The sequence below is a fragment of the Tyto alba genome, unplaced genomic scaffold (genome assembly GCF_018691265.1).
Source record: "Tyto alba isolate M040663 unplaced genomic scaffold, T.alba_DEE_v4.0 Super-Scaffold_18, whole genome shotgun sequence".
NCBI classification, from domain to species: domain Eukaryota; kingdom Metazoa; phylum Chordata; class Aves; order Strigiformes; family Tytonidae; genus Tyto; species Tyto alba.
This window is the reverse complement of record NW_024881280.1, coordinates 130,351-147,802: the sequence shown is the minus strand read 5'-3', so window position 1 is coordinate 147,802 and position 17,452 is coordinate 130,351. Positions and strand designations below refer to the sequence as shown.

General features: G+C 38.1%; 1 protein-coding gene across 1 annotated transcript in view; it reads right to left on the bottom strand.

Moving 5' to 3' along the window:
* EHF (ETS homologous factor) overlaps positions 1 to 14,309 on the bottom strand; it is a 31,420-nt gene extending 17,111 nt beyond the window's left edge. Inside the window, exon 1 of the mRNA XM_009971138.3 lies at positions 14,161 to 14,309. The gene's annotated coding sequence lies outside the window, so the exon portion shown is untranslated. The remainder of the gene's footprint in view (positions 1 to 14,160) is intronic.
* Between the last annotated feature and the right edge of the window lie 3,143 nt (positions 14,310 to 17,452).

Sequence of the window (17,452 nt, the reverse complement as noted above, 5' to 3'; positions counted from 1 at the left end):
ACATTCAATATATCAGGTGGTATTCACAGACCAAACCCTGAAGGCCTCTCTTAGTGAAAGCTCTCCCTGGAGTCACGAGCTTTGACCGTGCTAAAACTCTGCAGCTTGGCAGTAACAGGAGGTCATTTGCTCTGTTCTTCTTGTCTTCCTTGACTGCCTGACCACTTTGAGTAAATGGTGGTAATGGAAAGAGCCAGCAGCCATGGCCTGCCCATGGAGCGAATCCAACATTGCACAAAAACATATTTATAAATCCTTGAACCTTGAACACTGTATAGTGTGCTCTATGCGAATTTTATTGCACTACAGGTGTGCTCTGAAAATAAATTACTCTGATCCCCATTTCCACATTCAACCCATAGAGTCTTAACATCTACATAATCTCTTTTTTTGAACCAGAATCTTTCAAAACCAGCTCATATTAAATGATAGGAAAATGCTTGGCACAATATGAAAAGCGAATAAGCAGTACAGAGTAAATGAGTGAATCCTAAAGTACTACAACCAGAGCAATTGTTCTGACATTGATTTGTGCAGGTGCTTATGTTACAACATACTGAACTAAGGGTCTCATTAATTACAACAATAAGTAGGTGTGGACCCCATAGGGGAAGGAGGCCTACTGCCTTCTGGTTTGTAAAGCAACGTCCTCTATGCAAAACACAAAAAGAGATGTCTAAGGCAAAACTGACTGAAACTACTAAACTATGACTCCACCCGTAAGCTATGCAAAATCTAAGAGTGACTTCTAGCTGAGACAAGCTCCGTACCGCTCCTCCTGGCGTATCCAAAAGGGTGGATCTCTTTTGGTTTATTTACTTATGGGATCCTTCCCCATTTTTCCCCTTTTAACATTATGGCTAAACTTCAAATGTAGATTTCACCTGGACCTATTTTCTTTGAAGTATGTTATGTACACAGTGAAGACACAATCCCTGCTTTTCAGGGCTTTGAATTTATGGAACAAGTATCTACAGAGTATGTTAAATATTTTAGATCTTTACTGCATCTTGGATTACAGTCAAGCACTTAAACAGCAATCTAAAATAAATGATACCAGGTAATAACTGCAGCTGCAGAGGAACAGAATCTGGATTTTAATCTTGAAAAATCAAAAGACAACCAAGTGGGCTGATTTTTCAAGACACCAGAAACAAACGATATCTACAACAAAGTATGTGGACCTGCTTTACACATACGGTTACTTCAGAAACACAAATGCATTGTACTTGTAATGTATGTGATCAATTAGATGCTCTGCATTCCAACCACCTTTTTTACATCTCCAGTGGTGGTTAGGGCAGGCACAAACTGAATATATGAATGTTTGCATGTTACCATGAGCTGTGTGTCTTTTGGTGTTTGGTTTTTTTTTTTTTTTTTTTTTTTTTTTTTTTTTTCTTTTCCCCTTTCCTTTACTGCTGTGCATTACTACCAGGGCTCCAGGGTCTTATTCTGAGCCACTGTACCTATACCGACAATCATGACTGACCCTAAGATTGCATTATGATCTCTATCTGTTTATTTTGCAAAGGTCTCAGGTTCATCCTTGGTGTCTGTGCCAAACTCCCAGATAAGATATCATCCCTGCCACAGCTCACTTTCAGATATGACCTCTTCCGAAGTGTGTTAGGATCTTCTCTGGCCATGTAGATCCACATGTAGCTATCACACACTTCAGTGTTTCCTTCCCTTCGTTTTAGTGCCTAAAAAGCAGAGAGAAGCCTCAAAAGAAACAATTCAACCACAGACTGAGTCCTGGCAGGGTTCTACTTCACAAAAAAAAGCTCAACTTTGGACCACTTTGCTATGACCTGCAAGGTACCATTGGGATGACAGCCTATGCAGCTTGGCCTGACTGATGAAAATCTCAAGACTCAACACTAATATAATTGCAAAAGCATACCCCATAAAAATTTGTTTCCAAACTCTTTAAAAGCTTTGAAGAAAGTTCATATGAAGAGGCACTATGATCACCCTCAATATTTGTTGTATAACGTACTGAGTGCTTGATGTATTTCATTTTAGTCCATCATATGTACCTTTTGGCCACAGTAACAAAACATGTTTACTGAATCACATTGTGAGTGTGAATGAATCATTTTTATAAGAAAACTTTCTAAATAATGTCAAAAAATCTGCATTCAGGATTCTGGTTTGGGGCTTTGAGGCCAATCTTTTTCCCTTCCACACTTCTCTGAACTGCACATTCTTGTGCTTCTATACTTTTGGTGTATACAGCTGTGGTTCACATGCATAAACCCACCTTTGCATGTGCAAAACTGACTCTCGGTGAGCTTTCAGAGACTACATTGAGATGATGATCATTTACTGTTGTGGTCTTCTGGAAAGGAAGAGTTGGGTTTATTCTTTTGTTTTCTTTGAACCTTGTATATTAAATGTATACCTGAAGGTAAACTGAAAGACCAGAAAAAGGAAGATGAATGGAAAAGGAACATTTAACATTTACCTACATTACAGATAGGATCTTGATAAACAGAATCAAATAAAGCTTGATTGGAATCTTTTATTACTAAAGATCTGATTTTCATGATGCACTACAAGGCAAATTTTGAAAGAGATATGTGATGGTTGTTTTAACACGTTCATATGAATGCTTCAAAATCTTGCATATATATTTTAACTAAAAAGAAGCTTGGGTAGAAGAGTTAGGATCTAGATCTGTATCTGAGCTATCTGTCTGCTCCAGGGTTTGGGTTTGGTTCTTATCGCTCTTTTAATGATGTAATTTAGAGACAAAAAACATAGTTCAGTTTCCTTTTTGAGAGAGAACAAAGTTCACTTTATGAATGCAAAAAAAAAAAGAAAATTTACTTGATGATATGTAAAGGCTCATAGGTTGTTTTTTTTCTCTGACCCCTTTTTTTCACAATCAACAATCTTCATATGAACTGACTTGAATTTTCAAGGTACTCATTAGTATAATGAAAATAAAAGGGAGAATTTTAAAGGAGGTTTTGTTTGTTTGTTTTTCTAAATCAGAAGCAATCAAAAGGCCAACTGTGAACAGAGAATCCTCAACGTATAGATGTGTCTGACAGTGCTGACTGCCAAAGGTTGGTATTTCTGCAAATTTTATCCCTAGTTATGTTACCACAGTAGAGGAAACAGTGAACCAGAACCCGACTCCACAAGGATCCAGTGTTTGGGATCCATGCTTCCTTGCCACATCACAGGCTACATGTGCCTCCCCTTGACATGCCACTAGTTTCTGAATATGAAAAAAAGAATATAATAATTTTTTTTTTTCTATCAAAAAGCTCATTCTCCTCTTGCAGAAGATGTGTGCACGGATCTGTATATTATTGGTGGAATTGCTAGTCATAGAGCTAAGACAAAAGCAAGTCAAAAAAAGGTTTTATTTCTTGTGATAAATGTTCATGTCACTTTCACATCAACATATCCTTAGAATATCTGGAATAAGTAGATATATTCACTAAAAACTGGCAAAAAAGTAGGCTTTTTTCTTTTCTCATTTTTCAGAGTTGGTGCTACAAAACATGACTTTGACTGGCATATGGCACTCCTTTCATTACTGTCTGAACCACCTCAGCAAGTTCATGATAATTTTGGTCAGCCATTTTTTCTGAATATTTAGAAGTCATTTGCCATAGATTCATCAGTCTAGCCTCAGGGATACAGAGTCTTGGAAAACACAATAATGGGAAAAACTGCCTTTGCTCTTCATTCTTGTTTCAACACTTAATACCACACCTCATGGAACAACTTCACACCTCCTTTCATGTCCTTCCTATCTCTCTGGTACATCCTTCCTCTAACCAGGAGCCAGCTCATCTCCCTAATCTCTTTTTGCTAAAGACCTTTCTTTTGCTTACAATACACTAAATACACAAACGGCCAAAAAGCACTCTAGATGCCCCTGTAGCTTGACAAGTCACATGTCTGTAATTAGACAAGAACCAAGTATAACAAAGTATTACCATCGTGTTCTAACACATTCTCCTTTTCCTTTGGCTCTGGTTCTCCAACCACTTCCCTCTACCTTCCACTACAGCTTCTCTTTGCATTGCATTAAAGACTAACAGCATATCAAGGGAACTGCTTTCCATACTGTTAATGCAACCTGTGTGACTGTTCAGTTACTACTGAATAATGACAATAATTACAATAATAATTGTGTTTGTGTTCATGTTTGGCTCTCATTATGTGCTGAAGTGTTTCTGACCTAACAGCCACTCATAAATAGAGACACTGACATATGCTTCTGTAAGAGCCAGCATTTCAGAGAAGTTTATTTTAACTGCTATCACCACTAGCACTTCTCTTTTGTTATGGGACTAGTCTGTTTTTTGACATTAACAACTAATTTGCCTACTTCCAAAATAAAAGGATACTTTTCTTCTTTTTTTCCTTTTTGTAAAATCTGTTTCATACATTTTGTTTTAATAAAGGGCATTTGCTTGGAAACTGCAGGTTTCTTCTTTGGGATAGGTCTCTGAGTGAGAACTAAACAGACTAAGAACCATGGGATGGAGACCAAAACCAGCAAAGTGTCTTGGGGAACATGCAAATTTTCCCATTGGGACTACTATTTTTTACATTAATTGATTCATTCAATTAAAAAACTAATTGTGTTTCTTCATTAAATACATGAGGGGCACAGCACAAATTGACTAGGATGGGGAAGCTGGAAGTTGAGCATAAAGCGTTTTAGGCTAAATTAGGTAGCTTGCTGGAGGACTAACCCACTCAATATATATGTTTATACCTTATTATAACCCACTGCCTGACTAACCACACTCTTGCTGACATGACAGCAGCAGGGTATTTCAAAGAGGAGACATAGCAGAGGCAGTGCAGGGCTCATGGCGGGAAGGATTGTTCCATGTGGCTGACAGGAGGGTTTATATGGCTGACTATTAACTCCTCTGCCTGGGTCAACCATGTTCCCTAATGCCAAGCTGGGACTCGTCAATCCTACCCACATGACAGCTCCAGCCAGGATGCCTGCTCCCTCTGCATTTCTCTCTAGACTACCAAGTAACCCAAGGTAGGCAGCTGTTTGCAAAGGGAAGTGTCCCCAAGTGGGCAGCTATCACTGAAATAGTTCGATGGGGCTCACTGACCCTGTTTCAGGAACTTCTGTCAGACCATTACTTTGTCATTTAGGTTTACATGTTTGTGTGTGTTTAGTAAACATTTGTTTGGAGCCCATCTATGTCCATGTAGTTTCTTCTTATTGTATTTGTTGTATAAAGAATAAGAGATTGCAAGACCACTTCACTGGCATCCCACTCCACTGTCTGCACAAGAGCTGTCTGCTTCACCCTTGGGTATAGCAGCAGGCTTGCTTGCTCCACGCACCCAGGACTTTGAGGAAGCCCTGAGTCTCCTAAAGCCACATGCCACTGGGACAGTAGCTGACATAGATGCTGGGGCTCATTTATGTTCCCTGCTTTCATTAAAAGCAACCAGAAAATGGGGGAAATGACATTTCCGTACTCTGCAACCACCTTCTATATGTAAGGCAAGAAGCTGTGGGAAACAATGTCTCCCCACTTTTGTAAAAGCTGAGAACAGCTTCCTCCTGTCTTCTGCCTGTGGTTAAAGGAGCAACACTTCCATGGTGTTGCTCCTTCTCATCTGGCACAGCGAGAGCTGCCCATCCTGTTTCCATTGATTTCTCCACTGGTTGCGTTGAACAATACAATGGAGTATTTATGTGTCAGTGTTAGGAGTGGGTTATTAAGTAAAACCCACCATAAATAGAGCCGTTAATTCAGTTGCTGGCATGACTCTGTTATTTTCTCAATACCTCCCAGAGGGTATTAGTCTTACCCTTTCGTTTGAGTTGGCAGCAGAGTTATTTTTTTGCACCTGCTGCTCTACTCCGATAACAACACAGGTCAGCTTTGATTTGTTGGAATATAAACAAAAGAGCAAAGCCAGGCATCTGCCTCAACAGCCTCGGCCGGTTTGACAATAGAGCTTTTCCCATTGGGTTTTGTACAAATGTACTTTTTCGATTTTTATGTGAACTCTTTCCTGCTTCATAAATAGTCCTTTGCTACAGAATAGCCTGCTGTCGAAGGACAGTTTAATACTGTACTTTTCCATCACCTGAAACCTCAACAAGTCAAAATAACACACTGTTCCAAGACTTAAGTCAGAAGAGGTGTTGTACAAAATACATAAAGAAAAATCAGCTGAGACACAGGGATTTGAAAATTATCAGGAAAAAGCAACAAATTAAGTGTAAGCAGTAAAGGAACTTTTTTGAGAGATAAAGAAAACATCTGAAGCACTGGGAGGACTTGCTTTCCCATATAAACCTATACACACACCAACACTTAATCTACTATTTAAAAAGAAAAAAAAAAAGAAAGTAAAAAAACCCCTAAGTCCATGAGAAGTATGTACTCAGCTGGGAACTGGTCTACATTTAGGTTCTTCTGAAAATTAAACTTGCAGGGGTCATCTACCATAAAAGCATCTACAGTGGTGGAAGAACTTCTGAAACACTGACAACAATAGAGAAGGAGAATCCACACAGACAGCAAAAGCAGTAAATAGCACAATGCACAGAAATGAAGGAAAAAACTAGCATTACCTGATTATTATAAATGGGAAAATTGAGACATAGAACTGAAATTATGTGCTTAAATCATATAACAAGTCAATGGACAAGTCAGTCCAATTCATATCTTCCAGCTCAAGCTCCATTGCTATCCATTGCTTCACGTCTCCAGCAAAAATTTCAACTTGCAGATGAATTATGATGATCATGAGCTTTTCGAGAGCAAAGAGAAGGTACTAAATAAGGGAAAAAATTTTCTATGAAGAAGAGACCTGTTCAGACTGAAACCAAGATTCTTCTGTGCATCATGGCTATTTCGTGCCTAGTAGAGATTTGAATGTTGTTAGCCAAACAATTAAATCTATACTTGAATCATTAAATCAAAAAATCTGCCCTTGATCTGTGTATGATCCTGATAATGAACCAGAAATCCCTAAGTAGAGCTGGCTGAAATTCAGAATTCCTGTTCTTTGGAACTGTGGCTAGTTCAAGGTTGTTTTTTTGTTTTTTTTTTTTTTTTGTTTTTTTTTTTTTTTGTTTTTTTTTTGTTTGTTTTTGTTTTTTTTTTTGTTTTGTTTTGGTTTGTTTTGTTTTTTTTTAAATCACAATGAAAGAAAGGAATTTTAAAAAACAAGTTCTCTGACAACAGAGAGGTAGGGTGCCTATTCCAGTCAACTGACATGTAAAAACCTATATTCAAGTTGTCCAAGTAACAAAAGTGCAACTCAGTCTGTTATGTAGAATTGTCTATAAAAGACAGAAAATATCAACTACTAAATTAAGATATTACTGCAAACAGGCAGTAATGTCACCACAGAGCAGCTGCGCTGGAAGCAATAAACTTGCCTAACATGGCTGTTGTGCACATGGTCACCAGGGAACCTTCTGCATAGTTTCACCACGGTAATCCTGAAATTCAGCTTCTGTGAACTACCAGATCTGACTGTCTCAAATGCTACCTAGGATGTGAAGTTTGCAATCGTGTTCCTCCTCTTTCACTGATCATTGCTATTCCTTCTATTCATCACTTATTTTATTTCTGTCTTTTTTTTTTTTTTTTTTTTTAATTTTAGTTTAATTTTTTTCCTCTCTCTTTCATTTTTTGCCTTCTACTTAGTCAGCTTGGCTTACCTGGCCAAGGAAGCTTCTTTCAAACACCACCATAAGACTGTAACCAGTAAACCAGACAAAGACATAATCTTCAGTTATCTGTCTGTGACACAACAGTTCCAGGTCTCACAGCAACTGCGGAGTTTGTGGCTGGTCTCTAGGATGGAGGCTGGAAGAGTCAGGAACAGGGAAAAAAGCTTGCTTCCCTGAGTTCTTTCTGCTCTCCTATGCAGGTATGCATCTGACAGTCCTCAAGTTAACTAGAACAGGTTCCACCAACAAAACCAATAAAAATCTTTCTGGACTATTTCAAACAACTATTTTCTTCAAAAGGAGATTTATTACCATGTGAATTATACCAACTTTAACATTGTTTTAGGCAGTGCTAGCAGAGATCCTTAAAACAGCTATTTTCAGGTCCTGGGGAGTTTTTTCTTTTTATTTTTTATGATTAAATCTTCGTAAGATTTTTAATACTGAAGATGTGTCATAACATAAGGCAGTCTGGTACTTTAGTTCTAAATGACCCAAAGCCCTGCTAGGTTTTCACATGTATAGTAGCACTGATAAGGTTAACACCTTTGTGTCTGTGCATGTCTCCATCAACGCTACCATAGAAGAGCCTGGCTGGTGCTAGAGCTGTAGGCCTGCTGCTCACAGTCCAGGGTTTGGGGAAGGGCACAACAGGTCTCAGGATGTGCATGTGTTCCTGCAAGAAAAACTACTGTGGCACAGGGCAAAACAGCAGGCATGGAAGTTGCAGACAGCTCGAGCTAGGGCCCTTATCATCATCAGCCCCTCACTTGCTGCAGAACAACATTAGTCACTCATTTGTACCTACTGACAGAATACACTTATACACCAAATAGCTTTGCATTTTAAAGGATTAAATGAAGGAGTTACTCAGATTAACAAACAAAATTGGCTGAAATTAGAGCAGATACTTGAATTCTTATTTTAAAAAGTAAAGCAAGAAAATCTGTGCAGGAGATAAGAGATGTGCATGTGCATGTACTTAATGCAGTATGTTTCTGTGAGTAGTATGCATATCAGGAGTGGCTACAGGCAGACTAAGAAAAATTTACTGGACTGACTACAATTTGACTATCATCCAAAAGCATTCAGTCATTTGAGATTTTAAAGAAGGAAGAGAAGTTTCTACCTGTTCTTACAAAGTATTACATCTCCATCAAAAAAAGTCTTAGGGAAGGTAAGGGTATCTAAAAGTTAATAAATGAAGGAAAAACTGTATCTATTTAATTTTGTACATCCTGCCTTTCATAAATCTGTAAGGATATCTTAATCATCTAATCACTTATTAATTCAGTCTTTTAAAACTTTTTCATCTTCATCTGTCAGGGCAGCTGCCTGGGAATATTACAAGTACAGTTTATGTGAGTAGTGTGTTAGATCCCACTGCAAAGAAGATGAGAACAGCACCCTGGCATGTGTCAGAATTTGACTCCCTGATAAAGCCCCTCCATATCCATGCCAATCTATAAGACAATTACTTAACCAAGCATACTTTGAAAGTGCATCATCAAGATACAAGCTTCTAAACTGTTGTGTAATAATAATTATATGTTTCAGTAAAAATAATTAAGAAAATTTTGGGGTAATCGTTATATCATGGACTTAGTCTGATTCCTGACCATAGCATCATGGGCAGTTTTACACAGGTTCTTTAATTATATAGCAATATAAATTAGTTACCTCCTCACTTCTAGATGAAAGAAAACCCAGAGTGTTTTTAAAAAACAGTTCTTCTGATGATGGCACTAGTCATTTGGACAATAAAGCATATTTTTACACATAGTTGCTTAATTCTTACAGACTTGTAGGGGCTCAGGAAACCATTCTGGCTACATCTGATTGTGAGGTGAGGAAATGTTTCAAGTGTTTATGTCTATATCCTTCCTCCATAATAGGTAGGAACTTTTTTTTTTATTCTACATGTTTGAAGAACCTTTAAGTAGAATTACTTTCTTTTCACCACTGCAAAGCAATTCTCTTTTATTGCCCCATCTTATTGGTCTATAACCAGTGATTACATAGCCCCAGCTAGCTGTTTTGTCTACTAGTTCTCATACTCTTTCCTGTGGAGCACATTTCACAAGATCAGCAGAGGAATAGGTAGTGGTAACCACACGGAGTGTCAGCTTTTGGAAAGGGAGCCTTTGAGGGCTCTTCCTCAGAGGGAGACATGCAAAGTGCCAAATGCCAGTTGATTGCTCTACTGCCTACATGACTCCATGTTTACTCATTCTCATCTGTCTATAGACCAATGACCAACAAATGTCCCAAGTATTTTAGGCATTCACAGGTAGATTTGGTGCAAGCTGCATCCCCAGTAGATCTCAAAGTAGCTCACACTATAAAAGACTCCTGATGACCTCCAGAGAAACCAAATTAATCCTTACTTTTCTGCATACCAGCTGTGTGAACAAACACTTCTTTACTTACCCTTTCTATCAACAGTATTACTTATGAATTTCACCTTTCTGAAGTTTGCAATGTACACTTTTTTTGAGAACTTACTGAAATAAATCGTTGGTGCATCAGGGGCCAAAATACATGTAAGCTACAGAGTGTGCTGAAGTCAGGGACAGAGAGAAAGAGAAGTAGACATTTGTGGTTAGAGATCTTGAAATGCCCTTGAACACTAGGCTGGATGAGCGGCTGAAGCCACTGCGCTTTGCTGAATATGGTGTTGGACTTCACTGGTGCTCACAAGGCACTTATTAGGAAGAAAACTCCATGAGTTTATGCCTGAAAGTTCAATAGTAACCAAGGTATTAGACTGGGAAGAGACTTTACTTCACTAAACATCACAAACTATGCAAGTTACAAAAATAGTTAGCATTTCTGTTCATTTCCTCATGTACAGCAAAGGCTTTATATTTGGTTCTACCACATCCTAACATCGTGTGTCATTAGAAAGGACAACTGACAATTATATTTGTGACTCTTTTTTTTTTTTTTTTTTTTTTAATGTGCTCCTTGACACAGGAACACCTAGTCCTCAACAAGAATACTTACTTTACAATTGCAGAAAGGCTAATGAAAAAGAGAGCACAGCAAGACCACGGAAAATCCTATGAAGGGTGGTCACATTACCATCAGAATAAGAAGGGGTCATCCATCTCTATCCCTAGCTTGGTCTTGGCACAATGACCAATTTTTAAGCCAGACAGGTCTGTCTTGTAGCAGTCACTTTCTGACCTGTCTCTCTGTACAGTAGGTCATTGTTTCAGTTCACAGAGATGATATTCATCGTATTGCAGAAAGGGCTCGGACACTTGTGTGGGAATTGAATCAAAGCAAGTAAACAATAATAGAAAGCACATAACTGTAGACTCCACAGAGTAGACCCAGGCTACACTGCAGTCAGTGGAAAGTTTGCCTGGGAGAAGGCTGAATGGTTTGGTCCTGAGACTTAAGTTAGGCATGTATATAAAGAGTGTGTAAGGGGTGAACAAGGGAAGGAAGGTAAACACCGATTCTGGAAAGTTGTCATGGTTCATGGGCAGATCTCTAAGTTCACTGAGGCAATAAAATCATTAATCCTCTTCTGTGAGAATTGTACATAAATATTCACTTTTTCAGCAGGTGTAGAATTTCATTCTTACAGGGTTTTTTTGGTGTGAATTGCTGTGGGACAGGCAACAGGCTAACACGTCAATCCTTTCTGGACACAGACACACCTACAAAATTCCTCCTTTTTCCTCTCTAATCTTTTTTCATCTGTGTCTCTGGATGATTTTTCCTTTTTAGTCTGATCTCTCTCCATTGCAATTTGTTACCTTGTACCTCCCAGACAGAACAAGTTCTGATGTTAACAGTAAAATTAATTGGGAATAACAAAAAATTAAGGAAGTTCAGTGGGAGCCAAATGATCTAATTTTGTCTTTGTCCAACTGTCCTATTGTCTGTTTACACCACTGAAAACTCAGAACACCCTGAGAATATCTGAAAGAATATACTATAGCAGTACCACAGCATATTATCTCATGTGAGGATAATAATATCCCATGTTAAACAGATCACATTCAAATATCCAATCTCACCATGACCAGGGTAGTATGTATTGTGGTCACCCTATAAACTGATCTGAAGGGCTATTTAATTTGTGCCAGGGCAAACAAATCATTATTCTGGTCTGAGATGAGATCCTTTACCACTATGACTTGGGAAAAATATACTTTTTCACCATCCTTATAGGCTTTACAAATGACACAAGGGCTAGCAAAAAATGAAAAAAAAAATGTAAGCAAACAACATCAACTCTACTAATGATAACCTTGTCTCCACACGTAGGACCAATGTTTGAAGGCAAGAAGGGGGTCTGGAGGATGACAACTTTAAGAAATCTTGGGGCACACTTTATAAACCCCTGGCCCTGAACTCCCAGTATATTGACTCGTTACCTTTGTATTTGGCAGTGTTGTTCCTACAGCCTGTGTCCAGTCCTGACATTAAACTGTCACATCAGATGTTAAAAAATTAGAGGGGATTATTGAAGTAATTAATGGATGGAAAAACAGGGGAACAGGTTGAGGTCCTAAAGTTTTTAACTGTAGTGTAAGTTTTTCCATGAGAGGGAATAGCCTATGGAGCTCAGACTACCACAATTATCAAAGTCTAGGCTAAGGAAGGACTTGTCCCCAGCTACGTACACAAAGAACAGAAAGCTACCACCCAGGGGAACTTCTTGCTAACTATCAAAAGACAACAAAATCAGGTAGCTGAATATTGAAGATAGCCCACATCAGACTGAAAATGAGATAAAATATTTTTAGACAAATGGTATTTAATTGCTGGGGCACTTAAAAAAGTCCTGGTGAATTTCCCATTGTTGGACTTCTGGACTTTTTTTTTTTTTTTCAAGATTGGAAGTTTTCTAGAAGATAAACTCTAGTTCAAGTCAGCTTCAGATCTTAACTGAAAAATTCTGAGAAATCCTATGTTGTTATCACAACTCTTCTGGTTTTGTAAACTGTAAGGGCCAGGAAATAAGGTGTCATTAATTGTGATATTTGTTGGTTTTCCAGTTTTAATTGCAATTGTTTGTTTTGATTTATTCACTTGCATTAAATATAAAACTGCTGTATTTTCCAGCTCTTATATTTTCTACAGTGCAAAACAGGTATCAGAAAACTGGCTTAAATTGTTTACCCACAAATTTGTTATCAAAACAAAACTTAAAGGAGTACATTTTTTTATTCCACTAAAGTTTTAATAAATTACAGGAAATACTAGTTCAAGATAGGTATATTTAACACAGTCCTATGTGACACAAGTACAAATAAAATCACTAAATGAAACTTCTACTTCAAGGTTCATTTCTGTCATTGTCATTGTCTAAAGAATAGGAAAAAAAGGATAGTCTGATGTACTTCAGAAGCAAATATGATATATCATATTTTTTAGATGAAGCAATCCAAAAGCACATTGTTGATAAAATTAAATAATTTTATAACCATATGCACAAGAGTATGTGCCTAAAATGCCTCGTGTGGTGAAATGCATTTATCACTAAGCTCATTACATGTTATACAAAATCAACACAGATTTTGAACAACTTTTTCTTTACATTCTCTTCTACCATTAATTAAACAGTTGTGTCTATACCTTAAGGGGCCAATTCTGGTTCTATTCAAATAAAATTACCATTGGAAGAGAAACAAATTAAACAGGCAAAGACACTGCTAGCCTCTATTCACACTGTATTTACCTCCCTAGTGCTTGATCTGGGTTATGTGCCATGCATTAGCTTAGAAGGGACCAAGATCAGCAGAACTCCCCTCACCACAAGAACTGCCAAGAAACTTCCTTGAGCATAAAACCAAGCCAAATTATAAATATACTTTAGGATTTTCTGTTACCAGCACAATCATCATCAACATCCTCATCACTACAAGGAACAGAACACTACCACTGTAAAGTGTTTTCCCATTCTGTGACACCAGCACTGTTAATGGTCCACATTCTTGACCCTTGTCTTACTGAACAGATGACCACTCTGTGGACAAAAGCAGCAGATTTAGGACCCATAATGTTATTAGATACATCATGTTCTTAGATACATCATAATAAAAAGGAAGCTGTAAGTAATGCTGATGAACTCATTGTTTCAATTCAGAGTCAGTGACATTCTGGGTAAATAAGGGCAGCAGATCTGGCCCCAATCAAACATAAACACGACAGAAATATTTAAATAGAAGTAAGATACAAGTTCAAAATAGGAAAACAGAAGTCTTTATTGTAGCATTAAAAAGCCTTTTGATCAAATGAGTTTAGCTGCTGTTTCAAAGTGGGAAGGGAGGGGCTCGGTAGGGTCACCATGAGCTCAGTAGACAGGTTTCATTTTTTTTTAATTTTCACTGGTGTGAATTTAAAGGAAGTATATTGAAAAGAAAAAAAAAAAAGAAAAAACAAACCAAAACAACAACAGCAACAAAACAACCAAACAAAAAACCCAAACACCTTACCTCATTTAGCTGCAGATTCTGGAGTGGAAATCCTTAACTGAAGCAATGGGAAAATTTTCTACAGAACAATAGGTTGGGTAAACACAGGTACTAGGTTATGTCTCCTAAAGACTCCCAGGAGTGAAGATAAATGGATGTGATATTAATTTTAAAACATTTTGCTGAACACTCAGGCAGCCAATAGGGAAATTCCTTAAGTCACTTCCTGTTCGTTTGATTGGGTCTGCAAAGACAACAACCAAGATGAGGTTGGGTTCATTTGCATAAGGCCAGCTCAGTCCTCAGTATTCAAAGAGAACAGGTCTAACCAGGTTACACGCGTGGCTCCAGAACAAAAGAAAAACCTGGTAATGGATGAGGGATTGATTTCTTTGTAGTTGTTTTTTTAAGACCATCCTTTTTTGTTTGTTTGTTTGTTTGTTTTTGTTGTTGTTCTCAAATGGAGGTTATTTCAAGTAGATAGGGAGATTATAATTAAAATGAGGAGAAGTGAAAAACATGAATGTCCTAAACTAAAATTATTCTGGAAATAACATTAGGAGATTCATGGTATGGAATAACCCTACGCTGACAGGGAGGTGGACTGGGTGAGCCAATATCATGGGCTCAATTCTTTCTTTTCATACCTTGAGCATCCTGTGAAATGCATGAGTCTGCAGAGAAGGGAGACCCTTGGTTTTCCAGCTTCTCTGGTTATCTGCAAAAAGTAAAAACAAAATGAGGAAAAAATTGCCACTGTATGTGTGTATGAAATCTCAGCAACATGCAGGTTAGCAGGGCAGGAAATCAGCAGACGAGTGCTCAGTTCTACATTTCTCTGCTTTTAACTTTTCTTATTCTGAAGGTTAAGATCATCAGGATAAACCTAAAACTTTTATTAAGTCACCTGCTCCACAGCCCATGGAAGTCAGGCAAAATATTTTTGCTTGTTCCTTCAAGCCATGGCCTGGGCATTGCATTAGTGGCCTTTTACTCATTCAGTCATCAGTTCAACTCTCAACTGGGGTGGAGAGCAAGGAAAGGCTTTTTCTCACAGAAGATCTGTGCTTGCAGGACGGTTCTGAGTTGTGGGTCCAAAGTTTTCCTTGACCGTATGTGAGTTATCCCTCCAGCTTGCAACTATGAACCTGGGCAGGAGACAATGTGCCTAAATGAAAATACAAACCCTCAGCTGTCTTTCATTATTTCACTAGTCAGAAAAGGTATCTAACATGAAAACAGCTAAAAATGTAGTAATGTTCTGAAAGTTCTGAAGTTTCATTAATTTGTATGCATAAAACACAGAAATTGCTGGATATTATGACACAGTGACTGTTCAGTGGCCTGTGTGAAGTGAATTTTCCAGCTTTTGTTCACTTTAACTTCCAGGTCTCATCATAAATCTCCCTCCTGACAGATGCTGACAAGCATTCTTAGTGCTAGATTTACCAAGCACAGGGAATGAATCGTCCTTCAACATACAGAGATACTATTACTTATTAATCAAGGCTCATTGTCCGTGTAGGGGAAACATTTCATGTTATTTATGCTGAACACAACTTTAAGATAAATAGTAGATCTCAGACTCAAAGAATGTCACCTTTGTTCTTATCATCCACACTAAGACCAATTAAATTAAAGCCTGAGTTATTTTTGTTCACGCAGATAAGGTGCACCTATGTACAAGTGTTGCTTAGTAAGATCCCATTGTTTTTCACCCAGGTTATAGTTGAGTTCCATGGATGCTCACCTTGATCCTCACCTATCAAAGAAAGTAGTCCTTGAGGAAGAAGGAAGGCTGTAAATGTCCTTATTGGAGAGCAGTACTGTCTTGTAGTTACAACACCAATGGTTAAGGATGTCACTGAAAACAACTAGGCAACTGTTTGGAGTTTCCATAAGTAGGTCTAGTACCTGTAAGATTTCTCTAAGCACTCATGTCACTGAGTCTAAGTATTTGCATACCAGTTCATGACTTGTTGAGTATTTATACTAAATCTTTCATCATCAGAATAATGTCTTATCATCATATCAGCATGAATGATCAATCCAGAGCAGAACAGGAAAAAGGTAAGAAGTAAGAGAAGAATGAGAAAGTAATAAAGAGCACTTCCCTTCCCAGGAAGGACATCTTTAACAAGGAGCCCACCTCTTACACTGTTCCACTGAACTAAACATAGGAGATTAAAGTCACACTGAAATACATCTCACCTGTATGCTGCAGAAGTACCACAGGAGGATGTGACCACTGGATTTCAACATATCTAGGGAAATCAGACTTTTCCTACTGCTAAAAAGGACACTAGCAAAACCAGCAGAAATTTGGTTCAAATATGATACTTAGAGTGGTGTGTCGTTTTCTGTTTGTGTGGCTGGAAGTCTTTGCTGTCTCAGCTCCTAAGGGCAGAGACAGCTCTGGTTGCTAAGACCCAGAATACTTCCAGACAGACAAAAAAGCACATAGTACCAACAGGTCTGGGCAAGATGAGGCTAACTTGGCCGGCAAACCAGCATGCATTATTTAGTAGTGTGCTATTTTCAAAGGCAGGGTGCCACACAGGGTGGTGGCTCCTTAAATTTACTGCCCTGTCTGGCCAGCTATGCTGCCCCCGTGCTCCCAAGTATGCTTATTGACACTTCCATGTGGTTTAGCACATAGAGGATTATGGGTGGCTTTTGGAGACAGGCAGACCTTTCCCTCTGCATATCCTTCTCCAGCACTGCAGCCACAAAATTAACATGATTTTGGTCCCCACACAATTCTAGGTGGCAGAGAAAACATAAAAACCTCTATAATTAGAAGCTAGGAGGCCACACACACAGTATGGCAGAAGTGTCAGTGCAGATTCCCAGAATTAATTTAATTATAAACATCAAGCATTGAAGAAATTATCTAAATCTGTCTAGATTCTTAAATTAGCGTCTGTTACTGTAGTGTCTGACACCTGATGAAAACAGAGAACAAATGTATGGTAATTTCTACTTTGCCATTAATATTATTCTCTGCTTCATTTGTTAAATTCCAGTGGAATATCAAAAGGAGAGTATAAGAAGCTGATATGTAGGTTAGACATGCCAAGCAATCAGAGAATTCAGGGTATGATGTTTCTGCCTTTATGATGTTCCTTTGCAACAGAATCAGAAGTGATTCATAAAGTTTGCTGTAAAATAATATACTTTCTGTAAAAACATCACTAGAGAAGCCAGAAAGAGCAGGACAGATGCTATTTCCAAATTGTGTTCGATGTTTAGGCAAGCACCACCTATTACTAAGGTTGTCCATTACTTAGGCTTGTAAGACACTGTAATTTTT